The following is a 23,010-nucleotide window of genomic DNA, read 5'->3' on the forward strand; positions in this document are numbered from 1 at the left end:
GAAAGTTCGATAAAACCGAATTTCTATGTTATTTATCTTCCAAATTATATCTAGACTATTATAACAGTTATGTTCGATAAAATAAAACAAAGACATCTAAAAAAATCACAATTTAATCATAAAGGTAGCAACACCAACCGGTTAGAATTTGTGCACCATCAGTTGTGCGTGACTAAATGGAAAGATTCCAATGTACTTATTGAAATATTTCATGACAAATACCTCACTAACGAACAATTTACGTGCCTGGTACAGGGATAGCGCACTGCATTTAAATAATGAGATGACGCACAATTAGCGAGCTGTACAAGGACAACAACAACAAAAAGCTTTCCTTACAAGAAAGACATTTTTTATCATTGATATGAGCTAGTTGCTGAAACAACCGTCACGCGATAATGATTGACGAAAGCAATGTGCAAAAATACGCCACACGAAATCTAATTAAAATTCATAACACAATTTTCGACTTCTGCGTTTGCCGCAAGTTTCGAAGTCGAAATGCCGAAAACCGACTCAATTAATTTGTAAAGTTTAGCTGTCTGTTTTTAGCGGTGGTATGTTGGGTTTGCATATTGGATCAGAATTAATGATTTTTTTTTAAATCGTTCTACTTATTTTGTTCTCTGGAAGTGCTAGATGGGACCATTGCAAATTAAATTTGATTATGATTGCGTAAAATATTGGAGGTAATTCTTAACTATCCAAAGGAAGTTTGGAAAGCCAAAGCGATATTAGTACCTTTAGATGGAATTTTTAAACGTCACAACGGAAAGAATCTGATAATTTTGACGAAAAAGAGCAAGATATAAGATCAGATTGTATATACTACAGGGATGGTATAGCTAGAATATGGATATAGGGTGTATACTAGTAAATTGTTTTTTCTAAAGCACCGTTACATCTTCTAGAGTTAATAAGTAAATAAATGTTCTTTAATTCTGTTGTAAGCGCTGGTAAATATTTTACCACGCTTTCTGTAATTTATAAAGGTAGTATGAGGACTATTTGGTGCTTTATTTTAATGATTTTGGAAGGTTTATATTTACTTGGTACGTTCATGTATGCTGAATGGTTTCTATTTGTAGAGGCACTATGTGTTTTTTTGCCTCGCTGTTTGTGGATGAAACGAGATCAACCATACACGCCCAGCAGATATGGCCCTATACCTCCATTTTTGACCGAAACTTTTAGCATTTGAGGTGGAATTCTTTATTCGTCCCTGCTCGATGAAATAGAGTATCAATATACCTTCACTTTCGAAGGGAATTTCGAATTGTAAATTGAACTTTTTTGAGTATAATTTAAACTAATTATTAATTTAATTTAAAATTATGTATTGAACTAACATATTTTAATTCCATTGTAAGTTACTATATACTTTATATGTATGTTTGATTTGATGATTTCGGTTAAATTTTGCAAGCTTCTTTTCCATTTTCTGTGCTAATGCGTCGTTAAACGCGAGTAATTTGTTAGAGGATGACGACCGTGAGAGCTACACACACAACGCAGAACGACAGTTCAAGCCACATATCACTTGCACCACTTTGAGGTTGATAAACATCATGCAGAAACCTTTTAAACTTGTTCCCTTTAGTTGTGTTTTTCATTGCTTTGCATCAATGAAACGACAAACCAAATTGTTTGCGTTTTACTTTCAAAGGGTTTTTGGGCGAATTTGTTTTGATTAAGTTGGTGCAGAATGACAGATGCTCTTAATCTCTAGCCGCTATGGCAGAAATCCCGAAGGGTATTTAGTTACCACGCAAGCAATGTACAAATTAAAGTTGACCACACTTTCCTCCTTTTTGATTCCCTTCAAAAATAGTTCCGCATGGGGGTTCGGGCGCTTGTTTTGCGATGGCTGCAATTCTAGGCGCAAAGCATTAGCGACCACCATGAAAAATGTCCTCCGTCTCGTACTTGTTCCATTTCGTGTCGTAGCTAGCCGGAACAATCGTACGTCGGTGTGCTTAAGCTCGTCTGCAAAACCCCGTAGCAAAAGTAATCAAACAAAGTGCAGCCACTGTGGACACGCATAGCACGCTTCAAAACTTTAGGCCGAGAGTTCGAACTCCGCTGAGTAAAGCTGAGGGAAGTACAGTGGAAAAGCTCGAAATCGGTGCCTTTTGCAGGTTCGGCCGGAAACTGTTGAACCGTCAAGGTGCTTAGTCGTCGGTTTAGGTAGGCTCGATAGGGAATTTGTTTTGGGCCTAATAGGATTAACTCTTCGAGGCGCATTCACCCGGATCCGGAAGGATTTTGTTGCGTGCCAGAAATGTATGTTTCACATATCGACCAACGCGGTGCGTGGTAATCAACCAGGCGTCAGCAAATTGTTCAATTTCTGCACCGCGTGTATGTATGTGTATGGGAAGATAATACGACTTCAAATGAACCGTTGCAAATGGTATTTCGCAGCGCTAGTACGAAGGTTTCGTTGAAAGCGTGTAGAAGACGAGCGTTTATTGCTTTATGGAAATTGTTTTTGCTATTTCTGTATGTGATTTTACTTTTCAAACTCTATCAAACTAATGTTATACTCGTTGATAGAAACATCTCCATTATGAGCCATTGGTGAGCATAATAATATAATAAAATATGATAGTAAATAATAAAGGGAATCCATAGCTATGAAAACGCAAACAAACCCATCCGAACGTAAAAAAAATCCAACCCACGCAAAATCATACCCATTTATCATCAACATACGAGAATAAGATGATGGAAATCACATTTCAATCTATCACACACCACAGCATCCTTTCGAAATTTTCAACCCTGACCGGGCCAGCACCATACAATCCGGTATCCAAGGGGTTTCCGGCTTCCGCAAAACACACCACCCCAACCACTCCCGAACCCATTCGCAGAAGGACCTGTTGACGTGTGCGCCTGGCTGAGGTGTTGATAGGTGTGCACCCAACAAAAGCAATGCGATGACGGGGACACCATAGACAGTTCGTAAATCGAATCCTGCCTCCATTCAATGCACCGCTATCTAACCCCATCCGAGCATGCCCAGAACGCCTTTTTGGGGGCAGGTAAGCGATCCACATGTGTGTCTGTGGCATAACCGGGATTTTATCGCATTCGGTCTAAATCACGCCGTTTTGATTACACAGAAATCTCATCAATATTGTATAATAGAGCGAAGGAGGAGAAAAAAACCCCGGAAGAACGATTGAGCACACACAAAAGGATGCCGGATGGAAGCCGCATTTGCTAGCATTTGACAAAGTGATGGGATGAGCATATTAAATAATTCCGATCACTTCGCACTCGGATGTGTCAGCTTGATCAAGCCATCGAAAGTATGGTCCTGAAACGGTAAGTATTTCCCTGCAGCTCGTAGGAGATTAAGGTGAGAATTTTTTTTATTTCCTTTCACCCACTGGCAGAAAGGTAATGCAAAATTTTAATCAACGCTGCAAGCATCAAAGCCGAGCAACATCAAACGTACCCAGGACACGCATACGCATACACATTAGAATAATTAAAATGTGCTCCCGAATGACAGACAAGCTGACGAAACTTTGACAGCAGCATCTATCAATCATTGCACGCGTCCATTTCGAGGGGGAGCGACAAAAGAAAGGGACATTTTTCCTCGTAACCCTAATAGGAAGCAGAGATCGATAATCTCTGTACCTCGGTGATGCTGCATGTTGGCAACAAAATTTGACAAGCATTCACGTACTGATTTCACTAACTAACAGCGCAGCCATACTCCCTTGACGATACTGAGTGCGACACAGTTCGAGCACTCGGTGTGGCCACTAACGAACCAAAAGTGAGCAAAGGGGATAGACAATTTTTGCGCAATTTTTTGACGTCACAATCAGGCACACTAACGTGCCATTGATTTTTCCCTCATTCACTTTTAAATGGCACACGTGTAAATGGGTGTTTTCCCTTCCCGTACCTGCGCATTTCGGCATGACATGTTCCAACGTGCCTGCGTTAACTTTATTATGATAATAATAATTTTCTCCCATAAAAAATGCAAACGTCGTACGATATGACCGGGAAAGCGACACTTTGCGGAACACAGTAAAATAAATTTATTGGTGTAATGGAGGCATACACACATACAGTGACGGAGGCTTCATCAACACTGGTGTGATAAAAGAGGGTGTGGTATGAAAAACACTGTTTACAATAGGATACAGCTGGCCCACCATGCCCGCCCAAACCGAAGTAGCCACATTTCGTATTCAGCAATTGTTTGTTTGTTTTTCTCTGCCGCATTCTGCATTTTCGTGCTGCCTCTTTTTTTGCTCGCCTTTTGTATTTTAATGCACACCGGGCGCAATGCATGTGCAGCTGTATCGGGAACTCACTTCCCAAATGCATCCCAGGCTAATGGTGGCGTCCAGTCTTATGGACGTTTCGAGTTCGGGGTTTATTTCTGCGCCTGAGTGTTACCTAGCCTTGGTAGGTAGTGTCTGGCGATTATTTATGGACTCCCATTTAATCCTGTCCGGTCGCTTGGCACCGAATCCGTTCGTTCGCGATGGATCCGACGGCCCAGACGGGGAGCACCTCAGGAGATGCTCGAGAATGATGATGGTTTCATTCTGTGTTTTGTTTGCTTTGTTTTTGTGTCGCTTTAGCATGCTGCAATTAATGACGCGTTTCTACAGCAACGTTCAATTTCTTTGCTCGACGAACTGGCGGATGAATGGATGAAGCACACTGGAAAGCTTTATTGTGCTTGCTGCAGCTGAGCTAGATGGCAAACTGAGCCAAGCAAACTGAGCAGGAGAAGGAAAAAAACCAAACAGTAATATGTTGCCGATGAGTTATTAACTTTAAAAAAACATTATTCATTTGATTCAAATATTTATTGTGTTAATTTTTCATTTGTTTGTATTTACAACAATTGATTAATGCTCAAACTTAATTACTGAAGATTAACGCCAGATACTCTCAGCAGTTCAAAACTGGGTCATACTCAAGTTTTGTTTTAAGAGAACAGCTAATTTATTTGTTGCTTGGACAGTATTTTTTATTTGGACCGAAACCGTACAAACATATAATATAATATACATATAACATATAATAACACAGGTTGTAAAGAAATAATAAAAACAAAGCGTTTAAATAGGTCCTTTCTATCCAATAGCATTCCGCAATCATCTGGAAGACACAGGAACAAGGCGTGGTAGCGCTGAATAATTTCAACGGTTGTATCTTTCCGTATTTTGTCTTAGCTATAAGAATTCACTATCATTTCAACTGGCTCGTCTGACTCGTCTTGTCTATCTGAAGACAAGTAAATAAACAAAAAAACAAAGTTGAAAATTCGAGTTTCCAGTGACAATTCCCTGTGAATAATGGGAGTACAAAGAATGTAGTAGAATACCCAAAATAAAATTCAAAAATACCTAATAATTCTTGTTCTTGAATTCCTAACCCCTACATTGACATTTTTGCAACGATTTCTTTGGAGTGCTGTCAAAAACCAAGTTGAGTTTTCGTTTCGTCAAAAAACCAATCCAAATAAACACAAAAATAAAAAAATATTATTTAGAAGACTCTTAAGCTAGTATTTCTTAAATGAGATCGAATCGTCTGCGATGAATTTTGTGTACCGATTAGCAAATAGAATGGTACGCTTGGTATTGTATTAACGCGTTCGTTCGTAGCTTTATGGTTTATCGGTATGCAGATCTGGAAATTTCTAAACATATTCTTAACAGCTTGAGCTTCCTGGAAAAAATAGTTTTACTCAAACATGCTGATATCTCTAAAGCTTGCATGAATATTTCGTCAAGCATTGTACACTCAATTTTTGCGTTTAAATAGAAAAGGTAATAATTAATGTGATGCTAAGAATGGTAGGTACCACATCCCTCTACTCAATGTCTGAAAGATCTACATCATATCGAAGCGTACAGCGAAGCACTAGGCACAGCTTGACCTGAGCGTGTCATGAGTAATTCAAGCTTCAACACATACTCCATACCGCCCGTTGCAATTAACGTTCGTTACAGTCTAATGTGCCAAACGAAACGATCGGACTGAAACACGTCCCGGGATATGGTTGCCAGGTGAACGGGTTGAAAGGGTCAAAAGTCGACTACGGCATACGGTTGTACTTAGCCGCTATGCAATTGCAGAAAATAATGAAAGCCAAGGTAGCAAGCGCAAAGGATGAAACGCAACACCCCGTCTCGGTGGTTCACTTCAGCTGCATTTTCACTTTTCTCATCACTTTCTTAATTTCATTTCCACTTGCAGCCTTTTTGGGATGACTATGCTGGCCACACACACTCACACCAACCGGCTGTACTTTCGAAACACCATCTGTCCGGTACGGCAAACGGTAAGCTAGAACTTTTGGCCGAGCTTTCATTGCGTTTGTGGCAGACTGAGGAGTTTCCCTTTTTTTTCTTCCTTGCTATTTCTTTCGGTCGTTTCAAGTTGCCCCGCTTAATGTGAAACCGTACACCACTAAATGGCCTCAAAGTTTTTGCAGGGAAAAACCATCGAAACAGTGCTCCGGCTTCCGGCACTTGGGTCAGATCGTGTACAGGTGTTCCGGTACCTATACCAAACACGGGACCGGTATAACAAATCCATGAAAAAGCATGTCCATCGTTCAAGCAGAGCTGCGTTCGAAATCATTTTTGTTCAAGTTTTTTTTTGCTTGATTGCCCGAGTTGCTGCTGTGTTGAATGCCGGGGAAAATTATGACGCAAAAATCATTTCTCAAATGCTGATTATGATTTCATGAAGCTATTACAAAAAGCCATCTGCTTAAAATGCCATGCATTACTTACATATTTCTTTACCCGCTGTGATAAATAATCCTAACCCTGATGAGATTGTAAATAATTTACCTATTTTATTAATTAACACTTCAAATGCATGTGGAACGATACCTGTGGGTATAAATTATGAAGAAAATACCGTCCCAGTTTTTGTAACCTCACTGCTCGATTCATCCTTCCATGGTGTGCTGCACAAATAAACAAAGACGCCAAGTGTTTCATCAGAAGTTGTTGCACCCAAAAAAGTTCAATTGTATCGTGGTAAAGCGCTGCTTTGGTAAAACGATGGTTGTAATACAATCCACTACATCCTCAACTGATACAAATGTAAACTTTCACGAGCAAATCGAAAAAAAGGAGCAATCGGCTACAAACTCCACTGAAACCAAACAAAAGTTTTTCCGGATAACAAAACAAAAATAAGCTTTCAAACTGCAAGCGGGGGGCAAAAATCTCTGTGCACTCTGCAGGCATCCGTGCTGTTCCATGGATTGTGGTTACGGTAAAATAAGTTTTCCCGTTCTCATACCCACGCACCACATGGCAACATGTTTCCCCGTCCAGTTCGTGGGTAATCGTTTGCATTTCTGCAGCTGGTGTGGTAGCCCTTTGCAGCCCTCTGTACCATTGCGATAACACCTCAACCGATCGAGTGATTGAAAGAGTTGCACTTGGCACTGAACGCTTTCAAACGCATAATGAGCAGCATGAATCGTTTCATCGTACAGTAAAATCTCTAGCTACCAGGCGGTCGATCTGCGGTGCTACGGCAGCACCAGAAACGAGAGACGCCGCCCTGACTGAGATCACGTTTCATCGATAAAACACGTTTGTCACGCTGTTGATGAAAAGCTTTTGGTGGTGGACCAGGTTCGGCGACTCGTCGGCATCAACTCGTCAGCTCGTTAGTGTTGACAAAATACCTATAATTATCGTACCGATGTTTGATGCAAACGCCATTAGCGGAGTGTGGGAAATGATTAATGACCGCTAACTAAAAGAGAATAATATTTGGCCGTTGTGGAACGGGACAGCTGCGTGCCAGGCTTCGACCGTAGGAAATATTATTTCACTCATCTGCAGTTGTGTTTAGTTGTTTCTAACGCTTTAAAAACAGTTTTCTTACAAACGAAATTGAAAAATGATCAATCCTTATAGGGCACTTAACGAACGATACAATTATGGAGTTTTGTTTGTTAAGTCGAAGTGTTGGTTACATGTCGATCAATATATGTGTTCCGTTATATGTGTTCAATGTCGATCTGAAGAAGCATTAAACAGATTCGATTTCAGCTTGCATAAGTTCCGCAAAATGAGGAAAACTTCTAGACCAACTTTAACCACAAGTGAATGGTCCGAAAACGGTACCCAGTGCTCCACTTCATCTCGATAACCCTGAAATGTATTAAACCGAAAGAAAAGCATAAGTTAATTAAAATCAAATACCCACTCAACAGCAAATGCACCGTTTAGTGACTCTACTCACGAAGAAAATTATTACACACTAAAACGAGGGGTAAAATCAATTTGCAATCATTACAACGAAACCTTACAAAGCGTTGGCAAATTCAAGTGTGACACAATTTAATGCAAGCACTTTAGATTGATGAAGGTTCGCATGTAAGTACCCTTGCTTCAACTGATTCTAGTAGCCGGCTTTTTTGAGGATGCTTCTTCTCATAGGTCACCACCACTTCATGACAGGGGCTCGCACACCTCGTACAGGCCACTGTACGCTCATTTGCATTTATATTGAATCGATTTGCTTGCCCGCGTTGCCTCTGCCAGGAGTGTAGCCCACATGGCTGTTCATGATGAACGTTTTACATGCTTTACTACAACATTTTTGTCAACTGCTCGCCCTAGCGTATGTGTACGGTTAGTGAGCATCATTGGAACGGAATAGAAAACGGAACGTATCATTTCAGCGTAACGGTTTTAAGACGAGGAAAATTGCAGCTACAAAGCTTTTAGTTTTAAATGTTTTTATATTGCTATTAATCACTTATTGCTAAACCAGTGCGTAACACAATTATCGGACCAATAGTTAGTTCACGGATTGATGAATGAAAATGCAAAAAATAACTAGTATCCAAGTTTTCACAATCATCACGTTGCTATGAAACGGAAAACATGAAACTCAAATAAGTTGTAATAAAATTCCAATAGAACAATACACCGCTACACAATACACAGTGCAACCGTACCTTTGTTGTATTAATGTGAATTATTGCTCGCTTTAGACCAACCGACCAATACCGATTCGAAGATCTATTTTGCTTTAAAAAGGTTTGAAAAACCTTTGAAGCGAACAGGCGGTATGCCTTCTCATCAAAGATTTACGAACCACGCCGGGGATGATGTGTCTCCTTTCCACCAGGAGGGTTTTGCGAAAAGGTAACCCTTAAAATGTTATACCTGCTCGGGGAGGAGAAAAAAGGGATAGGATTTTAACAAAAATGCAATCACGATAACACTATTTTTCCAAGATCAATCGACGAAGCAGTTTCGCAGTGAATAGGAATGCTGAAACGCCTTTGATACGATAATAGCCGATGGTTCAATCTGTTTTTCTGTTCCCTTCTTTTTTTATATTTTTGATCCACCTTTGCGCTGAGAAATCCTTCCTGAGAGGATTTTTTACAAACATTCATGCGGAGCAGTTGGGACCTGGAATATGATATCGAAATGGTTGGGCAGAGAGTAAATGGAGTAGCCTGTAACATCAGCTAACGATTGAATGCAAACAAGAGTTGTACTTTGATAAATATAACCGAACAATTATCAATTGTCATTAAGTTTCGTTTTTGTTATTGTAGTTAACTTTTTAATTGCAATAACACTAAACCGATACTTTATCGACACATAAACACGAACAGTCTTACAACACTATTAACTGCTATTAAACTGTTCAGTGTACTGCGCAGGTGTATCATCTGCAATGATTATGTCTGATGAAAAATCTTGTTTATCATACCGGAGAGTTTCGAGAGTCCGGTTCCACTTGTCTGCATTTTCGGCCCACATAAACTACATCTCCCGGCACATAAACACGCCTTGTCGGGCCAGGGCTCGTTAAGATATAACGAGTGACCATAACTAGCGTGGCGTTTGCTTGCGCCGGGGGTTGGCTTTATGAATGTTAGTATCCGTTTTACGAAAAGTGCCGGTTCCAGTACACCCGATAGCCGCTGTACAGCATGTTCGGTGAGTGCGCACACCGACGACAACGGTTCGTCGTATGTGTGTGTGTGTATGTGCGTTGTTAATCTAAATATATTCAAACCCATTACCTCCATCAACGGTAACGATCCCGATGCCCCGGTGCATGCGAGTGTCCGTTCCTTCCGGTTTTGGGGCCCAGGTGTGCAATAACGTTTCTGCCAAAGGGGCCAAACAAGCCGGCTTTTAGGAACGGGGTTTGTTAAAGCACACCGAAAAGCGTTACCACCCCCTCCGCTGCTTGCCTCCCCGGTCGACCACCTCCGACCATCGCCAACCGCTTGCTCGAGCGAAACGTGCCAACTACATCTTCCACTACGTGCTGTGGTTGGTGAGAAAGTGGCTGAAAAATGGGCATCATTATCCTGATGCGGAAGCAGGCTCGACCGTAGCCGATGGGCTAACCTGTACGTGTCCTTCAATCCTTCATCCGGGCAATTCCTCATCGGTCGGCCGGAGGACTGTTCAATTTGGCTTTATGATGTATGTACCTTGGTTGTGAGGGATGGCGAAAAGGGCGACATGGTTCGCTGGCAACCAAGGATATTGTTAAAGATTCTACTCTTTTATAAAACTGTTGCTGTTGGTGAGTGAATATATACCTATATGCATACATCTCATCCCCCCTCCCCGATCTATGTACGCTATCTCGCAAACGATCAGCAAACGAGCACGTGTACGGAAGCAGCACATCAAAAATGATGCCTTGCATTGAATCGACAGTTCCCGGTTTTATGAATGGTTGCTGTTAAACAGAAAGAAAAACAAAAATATTTAAACCTTCCCAAACGGGGTGGACCTACTTTTAGACTTCTGCAAACACATTTTCATTCTAGCTGAATAGATCCAATTTTGATTTATTTGCAGCGTGCTTTTTGGCGCAAAACAAAAAAGAACAACAACGGTAACATTTACCGCTCGTTCCGTTTCGGTGAAGTACAAGCATTCGAGCAAAACACTAAAAATCAATCTCACCGTCTAGGGCTTATCGGGAGATTAAACGCGATTGAAATCGCAAAATTGAAAAAGGATGTAATATAGATTCCTTCGCTTCAGCTCATAAACCATAAAAACCCCCTTGGCGGGTTTTCTGCTCGGATCCATTTTCCGCTTCGTGGCGATCAGTTCCGTATTTTTTTTTTCAAATTTTTTGTTCGATTTTTCTTTTCCATCGCAGTTTCCACGGCACCGGTAGAGCTGGACACCGGGTTTGCTGTTACCGTGCCACGAGGAAGGAAAGGAAACGCAATAATGAATGGTGATTTTCCGGAGTTTATTGCAGTATAATAACGATGGAAACAAGACGTTAATAAACTGTCAAAATGCAAACTGATCCGATACGCTACCAGTCTGGAAAACAATCTCTTTAGAATTCTGGACAAATTCAATTAAACTGCATTCCGATCGAATGGAAATTCGAACCATTTAAACCATGCTTGATAAGCGTCAATCATCAAAATCGATTATTGTGCCTTATTAGCATCCTAAGATATCCCACTAGCACTACTACGCGGAAACCCGGAAGGAATTTAACTACCACGGCGTGTCTGGGCCGCGCGTGCTGTGAACGTGACGTACAGTTATTGCGTCGATGAATATTATATCGTAAATTTCCCTTACCGTTTCTGTCACTTCCTTTGCCCAGGCGATGCGTTATTTTAAATTCAGCACCAACAATTCCAACAAACTGGTACGTGTGATGGCACCTGGGGCTCTTCTTCGAATGGCTTTCAGTAAGTGCGTTTGCTGTCGAACGAAATAAATACTTATCCAGTTAATACAGCCCGGCCGGAAACCTGAAAAAGACACCGGAAATCAATTGAAAACTTTTCCCATTACCACGAAGCCGATAAATAATTCTCGATTTGTTTGCTCTTGGACAGGAAAACGTCAGGCACGCGAATTGATGTAATGAGTTGCTTGCAAAGCTGCGGTATAAATTCGTACTGACAATTGGGTTATATTCCTTTTTAACAAATATTTGCCATTTTACTTTCTTATTTGGCGCTCGAAACTCCTTAAAAGTCTACGGCAGGATCCTTCTAAATTGCTTACGATTGAGCGCTGTGGACAAACAATCTTTTATTCTGACCATTCTGGTGTACACAGCTGCGCAAGAACTCCATCTCCAATTAGATCTACCACGACTACTCTGTTCGTGGATGGACGAAAACGACACTGAAGGCTAAAGGACACTAAATGTGTAATACGATGGAACTATGGGTTACGGTTTGTGTTAGAGTCGGTCGAGTCTCAAGCCTGACAAGAAGATCATTTCGCATAGACCTTTCTATTATCCCCTTTTATTTGTATTTACCTATTCTATTATATATTGTGCTTTATGGGCATCCACTTCCAGGAAGCAAAAGGATCACGCTCAAAATAGAGTACAATTTCGCCAAAGTCCTAATTACAAAAGACCTTCTGAAGGTGCGATCAGATCACCCGCATGGAAATTAAACAATAGAAGTGTGGATATTTGGTACGTTCCAAAAGCACCCTACTACTAAGAAGCCTTAGTTAGAACGATCAGTTGATCGTTGATATGTACTACCATTAACTGAGTGCTGCTCGTTAATAACAACCCGTAATCCGAGAGTCTATAAATAATCTAAAGAGAGTCTAAAATGGTGACGATTCGAAAGAGGTAAGTGAAACATCACATGCTAGAGAAAAATTTTGACGTGCCAGAGAAAAATTATGGGGTAGCTTGAAAGGTGCGATAACCTATAATACCTCATCTCTGCGAAGGTCAGTTTGTTTTCCCAGAGCTACTGGATGAAATTTTTACTTCACTACACATTTCAAATTTGAATTCTGAAGATGATGCGATTTTCTTCAATTTCTTCACTCATCGATGCATATGCGTCTTATTGAAAGCTTTAAAGACCTTTCCTATCGTCAGCTCTTTTCGTCTCTTTAATAACAGCCAAAAAGCAGGACAAAACCCCTTCCAAAAATTGGACCCCCCCTCTGCATAAAGTGTCGACATAAAACTTCTTCTAGAAGCATCCTTCATTTTTCAGGGGTGTGAAAACAGCTAAAACCTCCGTTTCGCGAACAACGAAGGAACGTAATTTAAAATTCATATTTTCCACTAAACTCCACCGCTGGTGACGGCCACCCGCGCCCCAGACCATCGTAGCATTTTTCGACACCCGCACAGTAATCCTATTAGTTTCAAAAACAGCAATGCACCGACACGAGGCAACGGCTGCCGATGAAGCTAGTAGCAGAACCGAAAAACATGCCAACTTCGAACGTACACAAATATGCATGTTTGTGCAGTTCGTTGCTGCAGTGCACGGGGCATTGTGGGGGATGCAGGGACGGGGGAAAAAATCTGGCTCCCGAGCGTTCCCGTTTTGTATGAAATACAGTTTACCACGCTGCAAACGATTTGTGCTGCATCCTTTCAGCCCGTCCAAACGTCCCAACCGGTCACATATGGTAGCAAGTGGTTGGGTACTAGTCAAACTTTCGCTAGAGTTTCGAAACCCAGTTTCACACCAACCAGCTTCAACACTGATGCATAATGCTGGCCGAAGAAAAAAAAAAGGGACACAAAGAACAAGCGGAGGAAAAAAAACTGGATAGGAACCACACGCAAAAAAAAAAACGCTCCGATAGTATTTGGTGGTGCTTTATTGCATTATACAGTGGGAATGATTTTTGCCTTCCAGTTGTGGGATGGTGTCTGATGGAATTATTTGGAGCACGTAGCCGTCGTCTATTTTTTTTTAACTTCCACATTAAACGTTTTGCCAACAATCAAAACTCAACTGCATCAAACCGGTACGTTGATTGATGTGGTAAATGGAGAATAAAATTGGTTCAATCACTACCCCGCAAGGAATGTTTCGGGTGTGACGCAAAAATCTCTACCGAGCATGGAGTGTTTAAAGTCGTTGTTGAAATTTAATACCGTTGAGCACACCCGTGCGTCATGGGGCCGTACGGTGTCGGTTGTTATCGGCGAAACCACGTTCTCGATCATGAATGCAACGTTGTGTTTAAAGATTGAATTAATTATTTTATGCATGTATTACGACTTGTTCTCTAGTCATCTCGGGCGTCGCGCTCCTTCGTGGTGCTATTGTATGGTGGTGGAGTTGTCCCGCTAGACTTGGTTCGGTAATAATGCCATGAGTACAAATGCAAACAGTGGTAGCACAGGAAAAGCAAGCGACGAATGCTAATATCGATAATACACCATCGACCTTATGCTAAACTTGACCTGAATGTCTAATGACAGCGGTCGGGTTTGTTAGGACGCGCTGGCTAGTGGTGCTAATGGTGCCATTACCAGTAAACCAGCGGTCTACCAAACGTTCCACCGGTCGAATCAAACGAACTGGGACGAGCTTTTGCTTTGCGGGCGATGAATTTATGATTACTAAAGTACCGGGTACTAAAGATTTACTAGCCCCATCGGTACAAAAACCTGAAAAGTGTCAGAATAAACAACTGTCATCTGTAGCCCGAAGGTTTGCTGGGTCCGCAATCCGCCAACAAAACGTGCTCGTGCAGCAGACGTACGATTTGCCGAGATCGAGACCGAGGGTCCCGTTTAGCTCAAGGTTTAGCCAGCGAACATGAGTAATACCGGCACGGAGCATATGTTATCCCGCTCGGATCTGACGCTTCGATGTCATAATTTACTTATGGGTTGTTTATAACTCAACCGTATCGCAACGGTACGGCACCCCACCGTTAGCCGAGGCCACATGACAAGCTTGATGTGGGCCTGGTACGGACCAGCCCAATGGTGTACGGGGTACACGAGCTTGTGGAGGAAAACCCCCGAATCCGAAGTGTAATTGAGTTTGCTTGTTTTGTCGGAATCATGCGGTGTTACGTGCGCAAAGAGCCAGCGGTGTGTGCGTGCGTGTGCTGCAGGGAAAAGGGAATTGTGGGTGCAGCTGGTGTTTCCCTCTTTTCCCCGATTGATTGTAATAACAGCAACAACAAAAAAAAAACGAGCAAAATAAATCCAAAGATGTGCCGGCGTACGAAAGATCGGCAGTATGATTTCAGCCGTGATATGTGACGGTTAAGTCAATATTTTTCCTTGCAACGAAGATTATCATATAATTGGAAATTACAGCCATGATTATGTTAATTTTGATGATTGCGACAACCAAACCCCCGGGTGTGTCTGCGTGTGAATGAATAAAACACTTTCCATGAAGGTTTAACTGGAGCACTGCAACCTGAACTGTTGGTTGTATTTTTTTATGCTTAAAATCTGATAAACGTAAGCATTGTTATTTAAGTTTGAACCCTGACTAAACAATGATATCCAGGTATTAATTTTTTTTTGTTTTACAGTATAATTTATTCGGATGATCAAAATAAATATCTCCTTAATTAGCATAAATCGTTATGTTTGTTCAATAAAATCGACTCACTAAATAAAAATTTACTTCCATTGCACAATTCTCATACTATAAACATACTATACATAGCATACTGTAAACCTCATGAATATTTATAAGCAGTTTATATAATAAACTGAAGGAAAAACTGTATCCTAGCTTAAAACTGTTAAAACAGTTTTCAATTAACATTTAAAAATGGCTACAGCAGTGTTGTTTCCAATATTATGGATGTATTTAGCAAACAACTCTCATAATATTTTGAATAAGTTTAAAGTTTGAGTTGTTGCGGCAAAGTAATCCGACACAACAGGACGAAATAAAAGTTCTCCGTAGGCAGGACTGACTAGCCTGCTCGGATCCTGCAAAATGTAATTAATTTGAAAATCATTACAAAATATTTTTGCAGTCCAATACCTTTGTTGTTTTAGTACCACAAAGAGTAGCATCAGCAGGAGTAGGACATGGCTCATTCCGGGAATTTTCAAATCTGAAAGTACCCTATTTGGTACATCAGACCTTGTATCGATTTAATGCTTGAAATCTACTATTCTTTTGAAGTTGATTGATGCATTTTGGTTCAATTTTGTGCAAACAACTGAACATCTTTGTATACCATGGTATTAGAACTGCCATATCCCCACTGCTACAGTGCCGTTCTTCCGAACAATAATGCCATCCCGTCGATCGCACACAGTCACTGTTGCCAAAACCAATTAGCAACTACGACAAACATTTTATTACGAAACTGCAACTGCACTTCCCGATGATCTGCTGATCAAATCAATCAAACAATCAATCAATCATCCCGTTAAATTGAGCACCGGCACAAAAAGATACTCTCGCTGGCTGGCGGCCCGCAATATCGGATTTGTTGGTCTTTTCCGCCTGATTTGCTAATGTAGCTGCCCGTGAAGGCTTATCGGATGACAGGTAGGAACGTTGCCAACGAAACCAAACATCTGTAGCCTAGTTTTTGGGCACGCTGTTTGCACAAGGTTTTGTCCTAAATTGGCGTTTGCTTGTTTCATTCGTGCGGCAGCGAACCACCGGGCGGGGCAGGGCATCGTGGAATCGAAACGAGAAAATCATAGAACCGGCAGCAACAAATTGATTCTCCGTTTCGTTCATTAGGCAGTGCTCTCACGAATAGTGCACGTGTGTAAGGCGTGCCTTTATTTACGATATGTTTGCCTGCCCGCTTGTCCGCTTCCTTCATCCAGGCTGGTGCTCGAGGCGAATGAAATCTTACTTAGAAAATGACCCGGCAGCAATGCTGGCGGTGCGGCAGAATTGCTGACACGAACGAAGCGAGGCGGCCGGATTACTGGCGGCAATCGGACCATGTTGGGCCCATGTACCTTGAAACACACGAGAAGACGTTCCCGTCTTTACGCATGCGAGCAAAGCAACGCTAAAGCTGCCGTAGAGAAGTGGCGTATCGAAAAGCGTTTCACAAATGAGTTTAGCAAGTTCCCACATAAAAGGCCTCGTTGGATGTAAGAAAGCAATCTTGGGCTCGGTTGGAATGCGATACACATCCGTTGAACAGCAAGTTAATCAATAAAATGAAACCCAATGGATAGAACGGTTCTTGGTCCAGTTAGCCTTTGCCATCGCACGCTCTCACCCACAGATCGTAAAGATCAACTGACCGGTGATGAATACGTCAAGAATAGTACGGCAGCAGCAGCAGCAGCAGCATGGAAACCGGAAAGCAGTAACGTCTCAAATCAGGTACGTTTCGTCCATAAAATTAGTACGTTTTCCTGCAAAGCAATAGCAGATATTTTCGAAACGTACGTCAGGTATAAAAGAAAACAGCAAGTCAGAACCATCAAAACCATTGCGTAGCTAGGGTATATGACGGACCAAAACTAACCTTTATCCGATACCGCTCATGGGCAGCGGTGGAGTTCACTTCATCGTAGTGACTGCCTGGCAGACATGTTACCCATATCATGTACGCGTAGAATTAGTACCTTACCTGTACTGGATACTTACCAGTTGCGTCCTGTCGGAATGCCAAACCTCGATTGCCCGATTGCTCAATTGCCGCCAGTGAAGCAAGCCGTAACGTACGGTAGCCGATTGTTTGAGTGCCAATTGTTGGTGATTGTTTGCTCATGATACCGTCACTATTCGATCGCCCTCCGTTTCGCAACGGAGCATGCGGCCCCGTTTGCTTTGATGATTAGACGATACTTAATGCTACGACTCGTATCCTCCCGCTCCGTGACCAGGCACCGGTGCCGTTCTTTTTCATTATTATTGCAGACGATTATCGCAATTCATTATGCTGCGGCAGACAATAGCCATTTAGCACCGACGCAGACACATAAAGCCACCGTCCGATGGAACACATCGTCAACGATAAGATTGTGTAACAATTAATTTCTTTTGGTGCAGCGGTCTGTATGGGGTTTTCGCACATGACCACCCGTTATTCTCGGTGGTGAAGCGTGTGGGAAAAATGCTGTTTTGCCTATTGAACTTCTGGTGACGTTCTTAAAAAGTAATCAGACAACTTTACTTGTAACTAATAAATTTGTCCTGATTGATAAATGAGCCATTGAGTAAAAAGAGGAATAAGGAATTGTTTTTAAATAAAATCATTCGAAAGCATGTATAGCATGGTGTAAAGATAAAGTATTTCAAATTTAAATGTTTCACAAATTGAAGATTAACATTACATTGCTCAAATTGTTTCTAAATCATCTTTTTACATTTGATTCTGGGAATTATCTGTATTCTTTTTTAGAACGATAAGAGGTTTGATATTGTTTTTCCTCTTGGCATTACAAATTCGATGGTCATGGCTTGTCCTTGCCAGATATTCTGTAGTTTTAATTTCCACTTTTGCAGAAAGATTTTACTGATTAAAAGAGAGTCAATGGACTTCTATTTGTAGTCTTGAATCATACACAAACACGACGCTGCTCAAATTAAACTGTGGCAAAATTTGGTAAAGAATTGTTGGGCAACAATCCATATAAAACACGACTCAAGCAATATCAATTTTCAAAATGGAATTCAGACATATCAAACAGGATCAATTGGAGCACAACGTTTTTGTTACAAACAACATGGAGACAAGAGCAGTTTTCAGATTTTCCAGGATGAAAGAAGAACCACAATCTTATTGAAACTAAATGAGATAGAAAAATATTCAGTTTGTTCATTTAATTAGTAAAACACCAGACAAAAAGAATAACTTCACTGCCGAACAAATATTTTTACTATCGCAGTATAAACAAATTAAATAGAAAAAAATTTAATGAAAAAAATCTTTTTCATACAAAACTGCGAGCAATGTTGAAGTTTCCTTGAAATTGTCTATTAATGATACATCCAGCAAGTCGCAAGGTGACTCTTCTCAGTTTCAAGTAATCCTTCGACCAAACAAATCAGACCAACAAAGCGATCGTAATGCCCGACAAATAAGCAAGCGATGAAACACTGCACAGCGATGCAAACCGCGTCCGCGCTTTCAAGTTACAAAAGATGTCATTATAATTGTGCAGCCGTATCAAATTGGACGATAACGATGCTGACGACGAATAAGGACATAATAAGTGAACACAAAGAAACTCGTTAAAAGCGGATGAAATGGTTACGATACTATTCGAACACGGGTACGGCGGTGACGCAAACGATTTCAACTGCAAACCCTGGGAAACCTTTTTAAAAACGATTAACTTGTTATCCATACAAATCTCCACTACACTCACACCCGAACTCCAACTCCATCAAAACAGGAAATTAATGTCTTGACAAACTAGAGCTGACCATATGGCTGTGTGTGGTATGTAACAGATAAAAAAACATACTACTAGTAGACACACGTCGGTTTCTCAGTTCCAGGATACCCAATTAAAAGTTTTACCAGCTAAATGTCCATCACTATGCGAGTATGATGGCCTCACTGCAACAGAGCAACTTCAACAGACTGGATAAATGAACGAAAGCAACTCAATTCCTTTGCGGAAGGAAACAGTATGAAAGAGAAGTGAAGAGCAGCTTTAAACTTTACAGCGTCCATTTGGCCAGGGGTCATTTGGTCGGTTTTTTATCCCACGTTCCAACCTCTAGCTACATCCCAATCCAATTGATCAATTGATCCAAACGTTAGCAGGAGTGCATTATTATGCTAACTACTTTAAACGCCATGGTTTAAAATACAATAAGTAAAGTGATTTGATTGGATATCGATGGCGCTCATTGTTTCACCAACTGATCAGAATGGTTGTACCAAAAAAAAAAAAAAAGTCCGGTAACAAAGACTTATCCAAACAATTGATTCCATAGCAATATCCATCTATAACGACATAAACTCGAACGTTCCCAAAAAAGTTTTCTAGCAAATGGTTTCGTGCTACGAAAAAGTTTTGCAATCTATTGTAGGTGCTTTCCTAGTTTACAGTGTGTTGAAATCATCGTTCGGTGTTCATCCCAATCGATTACGATTCGTCATATTCCGTGTGGATAATTTTCCCAAGAAAGCTCGATCGGTGCGATAATAAAAAAAATTGTCTTTTAAACAAGGAGCAAAGAAAACTTTAGCCACTCGTTTTGCCTTCACTGCTTGCACTCTCCACACTTCAATCGGGTACGAAACAAAGCCCGAACCGTGGGTGTAGCGCCAAACCAACACAATAAACATCAACAGAAGATTCGTCGGAACAACTTTCCGTACGGATTTGGAGAGCTGCAAACTTTGCCCGTTTGAGATATTATGCGGCAGGGTTTCCCGAAGAAGGATCACATTATTCAGCAGCTTTGGCTGTTCGGATGTTCGGCTCCGGCCAGCAGTGTTCACTATTTAGGCAAGCGAAGCATGAAGGTGGCCTTAGTTAGTGCGCCGTGGTAAAAACAACAGTGTCGAAAAACAACAGCAGGGGAAAAAAACGGTTCGCGGGCAGAAGCTAAAACTTTGTCACAGAAAGAAGAGAAAAGTAGCAACGCACACAACCACACACCCACATCCTGTGAGTGCGGAGAAGTTTGTGTGCTTCCCGACAAAGTTCCAACCGGTAGCAGAGTGGAAAGCTACGGGGGTAACGTTTCCATTTGCTACCCCGCGAGTGATAACGCTCACAAATAACGTGATGCAGCAAGGCGGGAAGGAAAACCACCACCACCGCCATTACCAGCGAGTTGCGAGTCCGTGTCTAGGACCCGCAGTTAGTTATCATTTTAGTTTGGGATGAGCCCGCAGGTAACACATTTGTTTGCACCACACGCCCATAATCTTAACTTTGCAGACGTGCCCTACGACGACACGGGTTGTGGCGTGAGTGTGTGCTTTATCAAACCACCTGAGCGACAGTTTGCACCTCAATTATTGCTTTCGGCCACAGTTGTCATCCGACTTTCGCTACGCGACGATAGTGGCAGTAAAAGATGATTTGTTTGTTATGTCACATTTCAACCGAATGGACGCAGAAGGTGTGTTACGTAAAATGAGACAATTTATACAAGAAAATTTCAAAGAAGCATCTTCTTCCTCTCGACGCCACCACGTATCCGTCGTTAGTTCTAGCCAGCTACAACGTACAACGATTTAAACGTGAAATCAATGCGCTTTAATTAGCCGCCCAAATACAATGCGTGTGCGTGTTGATCGCAAACAACACCGTATCGTCAACATCGCAGTTAATTAAAAACAATTAGCTTGGACTACCGGGTTTTTCCACTGGCCGCTTGCAAATTTCCCTTTAAGCTAAAATACTACGGAAACCTTCCCCCGGACCGGTTTGCTGCGATTGTTAGCTAGTTAGCACTTCCTTGTCTGGGCAATTTTCATTTTCACCCTCAGCTAAAACAATCGTTTCCCCGAACGGCACGATATATTGATTAGTGGAGCTGGGTGGGAATCGTTTGAAGTCGCTAATTAAGGGTGTTCTGTAGTTAATCGTCTTAACGTAGGCGTTTAATGAAAGGGCTCTCAAGGGAAACATTAATTGTGTGCGTAATATCGTTTCTTTTGCTTGTCTGGAAAATGTAGATTACGCCGAATGGAGCAGTGAAATGAAAGACACATCGCACTCGAACAATTCTTATTTTTTTCATTCAGAACAACCAGGCCGTATTCATTTCAATGATTCGTTTCAATGAACTAAAACAAAAGAAGTAAAATAATCAAACTTTGAAATGCTGTTTTTTTTTAGTTTTAAGTTGCTATAGTTTAAAGATTATATATTTAATGTAGAAAATATTTACATAACCTAAATACTGAATAACGTGAACAATTTATACCCAGATCCAGGACTGTTTATTTTTTATTTTTATTTATTTAATCTCACATTTGTTTGAATTCATTACCAATGGAGACGCCTGGTTTTTTGTACATATCAACCCAACAACTTGGATCTAAGTTGGCATAAAGAAATATTTATTTATTTATTTATTTCATCGGACATGCACGCGTTTTAATGAATACTTTGTTGGTAATGTGACAAAGAGACAACGGACCTAACAAGACGAGTTGTACATTGATGTGCAGAAATGGAGACGTTCGCGAAATGCCGGTTGGGAAATACCAAATTCATACACATTGTAATTTGCATTAAAAACTGTACACATTACATTAACGGGATCTGTTTGACCGAAAGCGGTTCTATACCGCGTAGTTTTAATTATTTCCCATTGTCTGAGACTCCTGGATGGGGCAAAAAAGTTGATGGAGCTAAGAAGAGCCGGTGCATCAATATCGTTACTGATGAGGCCAGCAACAAACATACATTGAGCCATTGTCCGTCGTACCGCCAATGGCTGAAGTCCCAAGAGCAGGCATCGAGCAGGCGTAGTCTGGGCGTGTGTCGTTGGCTCTCCAGGGAAGAAGCCTAATGGCAAACCGGGTTACCTTCCGTTGGATCGCTTCGATGCGTTGGCTCCAGGCATGTATTGAAGGACACCAAACTATACTCGCGTACTCTATGATTGGTCGGACCAACGAACAAAATAGGGTTTTTATGCACATGGGGTCACGGAAATCTTTAGTCACTCGAAATAGTAGGCCTAGCATCTGATTACCGTGGTTAATTAGATTTGTCATATGAGGTCTAAAACTGAGTTGCTTGTCAAGAACGACACCTAAATATCTAACACTTTCCGCACGTTGCAATAAACTATTCTCAATGTTGTAGTCAAAACGAATGAGAGATCTGCATCTTGAGAAGGACATTACTTGACATTTTTCGAGGGACAGTACCAGTGAGTTTCGACGGCACCAAGAACTGAATGTGTCAATTGCCACTTGAAGACGAGAACAGTCTGAGACATGTTTCACTGCGGCAAATAGCTTAACATCATCGGCATATAATAGAATGTTGAAATCAGCTAGTAGTCAAGCATTCATAAATAAATAAATAAATGAATAAATAAATAAATAAATAAATAAATAAATAAATAAATAAATTTCAATGATTCGTTTTAATGAACTAAAACAAAAGTTGTGAATAATCAAATTTTGAAATGCTGTTTTTTTTTGTTTTAAGTTGGTATATTTTAGAAAAATTTCACTTAACCTAAATACTGAATAACCTGAACAATTTATACTCAGATGCAGGACTGTTTATTATTTTTTATTTAACCACAAATATATTTGAGTTCTTTATTGGTGGAGA

This window comes from Anopheles moucheti, chromosome 2, assembly GCF_943734755.1.
Source record: "Anopheles moucheti chromosome 2, idAnoMoucSN_F20_07, whole genome shotgun sequence".
Lineage (NCBI taxonomy): Eukaryota > Metazoa > Arthropoda > Insecta > Diptera > Culicidae > Anopheles > Anopheles moucheti.